Below are 8,911 nucleotides of genomic sequence, written 5' to 3' on the forward strand. Positions count from 1 at the left end.
TATTGTAATGTTGATGCTGTGCCAGTGCTTTGGAGACAGGAGAATCTTTTTTAAGCAGTTCTGTACGTTTTGGATATAAAACATCACAAAAAAAAAACAAGAAGAAGAAGAAGAGCGTGAGTAGCACAGTAATATTGAAACTGTAGCAAAATACTGCAAAATACCTGTATCATAGCTGTGAAAACAGTGTTTACTTTCTTGCACTGTAAATACTGTGTATGTTCTAAAAGGGTGCTACACCAGAAAATACTATTTACTATACTGCATATTATATAATTTGCGTAGAAAAAGAAAGATTTATTTTACAAAGAGTGACAATTATGACAATATGTGACAGAGATATGTTTTGTATTTTGTCTCTTTTCTGTACAGATACCACATACTCAATACTGTTTTGAACCATAAGTGTGCTTAGCATTCCTTCTGTAGCTATGAAGTCAAATATGCTGTGACTTGCACTGAAATATGCGTTTACTGTACCTTGTATACTGTAAACCCTGACCTTATCTTTATGTCCTGTACTTACATTTGGACATCCACGTCAGCCTCATATCTACAGCACAAAAAAAAAAAAAAAAAAAAGCAGCAAAACACCAGAATATGTTGTGTCTTTTCAGCATAAGATTATGAGTGCATTTCAAAATCTCCATGTCATTGTTGACCTCAAGCTTTACAGCTGGAATCAGCAGGTTCCAGCTGTTACAATACATTCAGTACAGTTACATCACAGGGTTGGAAAGTGGGATGGTTCATTCAGGAGGGTGTCCGGCTCAGGATTTAAAATTGGTTCATATTTTGGGGAGACGTGGTCAGTTGACTGGCAGCCGGGGCGCCTCTAAGGTTGGATCAGCACCAAACTCTCTTTTAAATCACATGAGATGAGGAACTGTACTAAAACATCCATTCTTAAGGTAAACTCTGATTTCAAGGCTGCAATTAAGGAGGAGGATTCCTGTTCCATACCCGACTAAAAAATAAGTGGAAAATGAAAATAATAATTAAAAAATGATAGTAAATTAAAGAAAAGGAAGAGCCTGGAGCATCCCTTTGTGACGTATTTTGAAACTGCAGATGAAAGTTTGAAACCACCCCACTTTGCCACTCTGCATTATGTATTTGCTACAGAGATTGGTGGAAGATGTTTGTATCCTAGTTTAGCACAAAGGTAAGCCAAGTGCAATCTCCAGACCTTGTAACCAGTTTTTGTGTGTGTGTTTTTAAAGGCGACTAGTTTGCCTCTTTTTTTCCCCTGGTGATTTTAGCTAAGGTCACGTTTATATACCTAGGACCTATCTCTGTACCACATGCACAGGAATGAGACTGATTTTATTATTCCTCAAAATGTTTTAAGTGTTAGTGTAACAGCCTTTCTGAGAAAGCATTTGAGTTGCTTCATTGTAGTACTTCAGGAGCCAAATGCTCTGTAAAGCAACATGCTCACCATTGTAGCAAAATTCCGGCTCATTTTGTAGTAGCCTACAATTTCAGGTGCCACCTGTAACTTTACTTTTTTTGAAAACCAGACTATACAAAATTGCTGGAAATTTTAATACTTCAGTGTAATTATCATCACCAAATGAAAACCCATCGGCATCTTTGGCTGTGCTGAATGGAGGAGGGGGGTTTAACACTTGTTCCACGCACTGGAAGAAGAGCACCTTCTCCCAGTTTTGTGCTCTAAAGTCATTTCCTTTTCATGCCATAAAGTAACCAGCAGATTTTTCTACCAAATCTAACCCAGTGTAGCAAATGCTCTGTAGAGGCCCATTAGAGGCTGTTTGTTTATGATGGCAGTATTGTCTCAAATCAATAGGTTTATTAATGTACAGTATTTACAAGATAGTTGAGCAAAAGCTAAAGGCGGTCTTGTTTACATTGGTTTACATCACAAGGCATATCATTCATTTGTATCTCAGTGGTTATATAAGCACCCACTGGATATAAAGTAACTTAACACAAACACTCCACAATTGACACCTATGAAAATATTTAGCCAGAGTGAGTATGTGAGAATTTTTGCCAAAGCTTGAATTTTTCATAGATAAATATATAAATCATTTGGTGGGATTTTCAGTATTTGTATACAGTAACAAGCCTGCATTATATTGTACATGATTTATTAACATTTGCATGGTCACTTTTCTATAGTGCATATCACGAGATTTTTATCATTAATGTGATTTATTTACTGAAGTGTGAAACAGTATGTACTTTATTTACGATATGTGTTTCATAGTGAGTTATATGACAATCTTTTCTAAGTACTGTTTCCCCTCCAGGTCACAGGCTGTTTTGTTTTTTTTTTTTGTTTTGTCCCCCCCCCCCCCCCCCCCCCCCCAATCAATTATCAGATTATTTTCACATCTACAAATAATTTTGAAAGAGAAGTACAGCTATCTGATTTTTTTTTCTCTTATCAGTTCTCAAAAGAAGATATTGATTTTCATTGACTACTATGAAGTCTTTTGATGTATTTTAAGGCTTTAAATTGTACCCCAGCATAGTTTCTTGTATCCAAGCATTATAGTGATTAGGTTGAGGTGCACTATTTTTAATGCTCTGAAAATGTCAACACCATTTGTGGCACACGATTCAATTCATGTTTAGTTTTAGCACAAGTTAACTGGAACTTTGTCATTCGCTAGTCTGCGGACATGCTAATCAGCTTGTCCAGTGGCATCAAGCTGCATTTTTGAAGAGGCAGCTTTCCTACTGTGATATGCTGTAAACCTTTTGCCATTTGATTTTTTTAATTTATTTTCTATTTTATACTTGCAAATCACTATAAGGTCTCAGTCCTAACATCTGAGTAGAATTCAGTAAAATACCTTTAAGGATGACACAGTTTCCTTCTTTTCTATATATCTTTCTTAATGTCATCAAATTCCATGAAAAGACCAAAACCAGAAACATGTTAGTCCATCTACTTTCTGGTTTTTCTCTGGTTGCAGCTCTCTGTCCAGTTGATCCGATCCTATTTGAAAACCGCCCATAATTGTATGTTCTCATTTTCTTTAAAAGCCCAATAAATTACATCTTCTGGTAATGTAATTTTTTTGGAGTTCGCTTGTTAGGGACTACATTAGGCAACGGTACAACACACATGATGCCCTACTGAGTATTTGGACAGCAGGAGAGACTAAGTATGAGACGGAGTTAGATCCACAGAGAGTTCCTGTTATTAGGATGCTTCTATTGTGACATTAAGAAAAATTCCATGAACCCCACCCTTTATTATACTCTTGTACTTTCTTACCCTACAATTTAATCTGCAGACTAACACCAATCGTGTATATTAGCGAAAGCTACTAACCTACAGATGTGAAGATATACAGACAAGTGACAACAAACACAAAAGTACAAAAGCATGGGAGTTCAGGAAGAGGGCAAAACGCAGTAGGCCCACTGAAACCATACAGTACCATTTTAGCTTCGATATACAATACTTGATATATGTGAAACCAGCCTGTATGACATTATTATGAAGCTGAACCTACATAATGTGAGTGCTCAAAACACAGTTATATTCTTTAGATTAAAGCCTTAACATTGTCCATGCTCCTTTCAGGAAAACATAAAATAAAACAACTCCCAAAATCCCCTCACCCAGAGTAACGTATGGTACAGGCCAAAGGTTTGAACACACCTTCTCATTCAAATGAATAGGAAAGTGTGTCCAAACTTTCGGCCTGTGCTGTATCTAATATATATTGGATAAAAGGAAAAAAATATCCAACATAAATATTTCTATGGAAGTGTTTTAAAGGATTTATCTGATTTATAGTCTGTCCCAAAGGACTGTGAAATCAAAGAGTGTGATGTGACACATGGGTAGAAAAGTAGATCCAATGGGTAAAACTGTGAATGGATGATATCTGCATGTGTAGCCTCTTGTGTTGTTCCTGGATGAATAATAAATGTTTTCTGATACTGTGATCAGCTGTATGAATTCTATGCAGCAAGAAAAAAAAAAAGACTATAAAATGAATTTCAAACAGAGTTTAAAAGAAAAAATTAGCTTTTCTCTGACAGATATAGCAAAGTATATCTATATGCTTAAAGGCTGTGGAATCTAGCAATGGCATTGAGTAATCAGAGCACGTTGCTCAGGGTAGATGACAAATTGTGCATTGTCTAAATGATTGGAATAAATGTTTGCTATTGAAACCAGTTGATGCATGTTCTCTCATTCATGTAGCCATTGTTATTTTGGACCGACCTTGGACCGACCACTGGCATATTTATATATCATTGTATGAAAAAAAAATATTACCAGGCATGCATTAAAAATACTTGATGCAAGCTGTGTTTTCATGATATCCCAATTACTGTTACATTTTAACAAATGTATATATCAGGCTTTCAACCATGTACAGGAAGAAAGTAAGTGCAAGTAGTTCTTTAACATAGACAATGTGGCACATCAATATTGGATCATATCAAAGTGAATTGTATCACAATGTTAAAATTATAATAACAATTGAAGGGAAATTATTAAAGAGGAACAGCCTTTTTAAATAATAGCAAGACATTTGACTAAGAAAACTACGCACAGAAATGCCCCAAGCCAGGAACTGAACCAGCGACCTTCTTACTGTGGGACAACAGCGCTAACAACTATGCCGCCGTGCTGCCCCAGAACAAAATATGTTCAGTATTAATATTAGCTCATTAACGTAATAAACATCCAGAATGCACTATGTGTTTCCATAGTTTTGATTGCAGATGACTAACTATGCAAACAGTTCATTTCTATAAAACAGATTTGTCAGTGTTGGGTGGGTTAATCTCTTCTTAAAGCAAATATACTTGGGTTTTTACTCAGCAAAGCATTACTGAGCAAAACCCCAGAGCTGTCTATTCCCTTTCTGCCCCAGATGTGTCCTTTGAGATGAAAGCTCAATAATGCAGCATTAATTTCACACATATTTAGGCATGTTTTTTTCTCTCTCTCTCTCTCACTCTCTCTCTTTCAAGACGATCCCAACTGCACTCTGTTGCTTTGTCTCTGTGACAGTGTAACAAAACTTGTTAGCATTGCCATGTGTAATTATCGTCATTTGGTTTAAAGTAGGCCAGTGAAATGAGCCAAATGAAAGAGTTGGATTTATTGAGGAAAGCTGAGGATAAGAATCTTGGTTGCAGAACCATCAGCCAACTGGATTTGCCGTGGGAGAGTCTACAAAAGTGCATTGATGACATTTCAGTGCACGTATGGACACGCTCACATTACTTCCAAATACATGGCAGTGAGTGTGTATTTTTTTGCAGTGTTATTTTGTGTCTTACACACAGATATTTATACACCTGAAGAATACATCCTGAAGAAAAGTTAAAGTGCTGGTTATGGGTTGAGTGTCAATCCCATCCAGCTCTTCCTGCAACAGATTCACACTGACATCCACACTGTGAGAATATTATAGAAAATACTAAATATGAAAAACCAGTGGTTCAGATAAACAGTATATATTTTTTCAGTGTTCTAACACACAGCTGCACTGGTAGCAATAAAAAAAAAGTCTCTTTTCCAATAATTTTGGAGTAGATAGAGATATTTTCCTGCTCTAATCTGCATCAGTATACAAAAAATACCCAGATAAACCTGCACATTTCCCCCCTTTACTTTTTTTTTTTTGCATTGGCCACAACAGCGTAAACAGACCTGTCACATTCTCAAAATCAAAATCAAATCAAATCAGATTTATTTGTATAGTGCCAAATCATAACAAAGTTACATCAAGACACTTTACATATAGAGCAGGTCTAAACCGAACTCTTTATAAATTTATTTAAAGAGACCCAACAGATCCCCCGATGAGCAAGCACTTGGCAACAGTGGCAAGGAAAAACTTTTTTTAAGAGGCAGAAACCTCGCGCAGAACCAGGCTCAGGGGGGGCGGCCACCTGCCTCGACCGGTTGGGTTGAGAGTGGGAGAGAGAGAGAGAGAGAGAGAGTGAGAGAGAGAGAGAGAGAGAGGCATTGGAGGGGGGGGTGTAGGCAGGAACCTGTTGCTGCATGAAGTTCATGGAGTTGAGCTGTCAGCTCTCAGTGTCTGAAACTAAGCTGCTGCAGCCCCAACATGAGTTTTAAAAACAGACAATCAATGATGAAAAGAGAGGCAGCCAGCTAGTTCACTAGTTCTGCCTGATGTGAACATGTGTGCGTCCTCATGTTCACAGTCACAACTCCGACTCTCTGTGGCAGTACTGTAACTCTACAAGATGTCAATACTACATTGAAATGTCGCAAGCAGATAGATAGATAGATGGGTGGATAGATTTGGGACTGCTGTGTGAAGATAGCCATGCTTTATTGTACATGGTATGTGGCTGTTGTAGTTGATCTCATTAAAACTACAACTGAAAATTTTTCAGTCCACTGATGAAAAATACCCACTATACAGTACAGGCCAAAAGTTTGGACACGCCTCCGAATTCAAATGAAGAGGAAAAATGAGGGACCCTAAACCCTAAAAAATGAGGGAAAATAGAGGCTAACTGGCTATTACATTGAAGAAACTGCGATCATTTTCTGCAGTAAAGTCAATTTGAGTCCACCTTTACGTGCCCACTGGGTCAGCGGCCTGACATTCACAGCTTATGTTTCACCAGAACCGGACACCCCGTCTCCTGTTTCCAGCCTCTGCTATGAGCACCATATGATGGAGTTGGCCTGAAGCAGCAGTGTGCCGCTTCTTTAGAAAAGCCAGCAGGGCAGCACACTGTCTCAGAACATTTGTGGATGTTTATAAATAAGAAAGAAGGCTATTTGAAGGCAATGCCAATTTATTATTTAATAATGGTCATGAATAGTGTTTTCCCATCCTCATTCGTTTTTTTTTTTTTTTTTTGTAATGGGGCAGCTGGGGGTAAAAGTGGTTAGCACATTTGCCTCTCAGAAAGAAAGTGATGGGTGTGATTCCCAGGCCCAGGGCCCCCCCTGTGTTGAGCCCACATACACTGTACGTCTGAGTGTCGGAGAGAGTGGTTCTTCATCTCTGTGTGTTGGCCCTGTGATCTACGAGTACCCCGCCCTCGCCAAGGGCTGGGTGACCTGGAAACGGATAAGTGATAGAAAACGAGAGAGTGACCTGCAATAATTCACATTTTATCTTATAGTCATGAAGTTTAATCTCTGATTTACTAATTTTCCCCTTTTTGAAATGGCACAGAGTGGGTTTCCTGTAAGGTGTAAGACACTCGTGTAATTCCTCTGAGAAAGATATCTGGCTCATTGCTCCAGATGTTCACCAGCTGGCGTGAGCTGCACAAGCAATACACAGAAGGCTTGTTTAAAGGCCCCATGATTTACCCCTCTCTCGTGGGTTATCTCAAGTTTTGATATGCATGATAAGACATATTTGTAGTTTGTAGTTTGTAGACTCATACACCATCTCTGTAGATTCACATCCCCTCCCTCAGAAGCTCAAGGAATAAATGGTAAATCAACCAATCAGATGAGAGTCTCAGATCGTCTCTTCTGATTCTCCTCTAGTGGATTGGTTTTGTGAGTCATTGAATAAGTGAACAGTCTGACATCAAATCCCTGGGGCAAAGCTGAAGGTGGTGATTGCTTTGTTATGACATCACAACGTTACAGAGGTCCTGACGGCTCATTTCAAGGCTCGGTTTCTGAATACAGACTTTGAGCATTTCTCTGTGGACTGAGACCTTTGATTATTTCACACACTGGAGACCTGATCGATACAGAACAAATCTCCTGTTTTAGTGGTTGGGACCTAATTTCTTTTAACCCCACACGGACAAAATAAAGGCATGTTTCCTTGGTATCTGTAAAACTCTTTTTTTTTTTTTTTTTCATTTCAAAGCCCAGCACTACAACACTTTGTGTGTAGTACAGGTCACATTTGTCTGTAAAATATAATCTTTTTAAAAAGAAATTCAAAAAATATTTTCTGATTGCAGATAAAATAGACACATAACCTAGTTTGGCTAATAGTCTAGTTGCTAACAAGTTTAGGGTGCAGAGAAAAACAAACAGTGGCTAACAAATAGTACGCTAAGAAAAGTTAGCGGTGCACAATTAACTAGGAGCTGAAACAGCCTATTCATCTGTTGGCATGAAGAGGCCAAACAGTGATAGGCTGTTAGTTTGCCAGTTCACATGGAGGATAAAGCATTACCAATCTGAAAAAGATTTACCATTCTACTTTCAAAACATGCAGTCACGTCAGATTTACAGTGAATAATTCAAATTGCTGTGATTAATAATTCAAAAATATACACTGGAAATGCGAAAGCTGTGTCATTCAGAAGGATGACGAGCGTGACAAATAATTTAAAGGTGCATTGCGCCGTGTCCTACATTAGGTCTGTAGAGATTTGTTTCTGCTAGGAGTGAAGAAACGTGGTTCTCAGTGCCATGTTTCACTCTGAATTCACACCATCACAGTTGTTCATTAAATCTGCAATATATCATGTTTTGATATTTTCAGCTCCAGCGTCGGTTGTTGTTCACAGAAAAAAAAATGGTGTGATCCACCACATTTTTGCATTAGTTTACAGAACCACTGCTGCTCTTCCCTGTAGTTCCTGAACAGCTGGATTACCAGAGTGGCTCAGTTTATACCCAGGTTGTTTACATACTCTGTAAATGTAGCAACAATGTGAGACTGCAAACACCCCACAGATAGAAGACCTATTTACCAGAAACTTCATAGAAAGTATTATTTTGAGACTTTTTTTTATGACAGTTGTACTGAGACAGACAGATGGCAAAAGGCCAGCTGGACTGGAATCTCTGCCTTTGCAGCAAGTAGTGGAGAAAATCTTATCAGTCAGTCATTCAAAAAGGGTAAACTCCCTCCGTGAAACAAACATGACACAATATAGTGTGGCAGCTATTAAATGATAAGATCCACATTTTTCCTGATCATTATTTAAGCCGTAA

The sequence above is a fragment of the Echeneis naucrates genome, chromosome 20 (genome assembly GCF_900963305.1).
Source record: "Echeneis naucrates chromosome 20, fEcheNa1.1, whole genome shotgun sequence".
NCBI classification, from domain to species: domain Eukaryota; kingdom Metazoa; phylum Chordata; class Actinopteri; order Carangiformes; family Echeneidae; genus Echeneis; species Echeneis naucrates.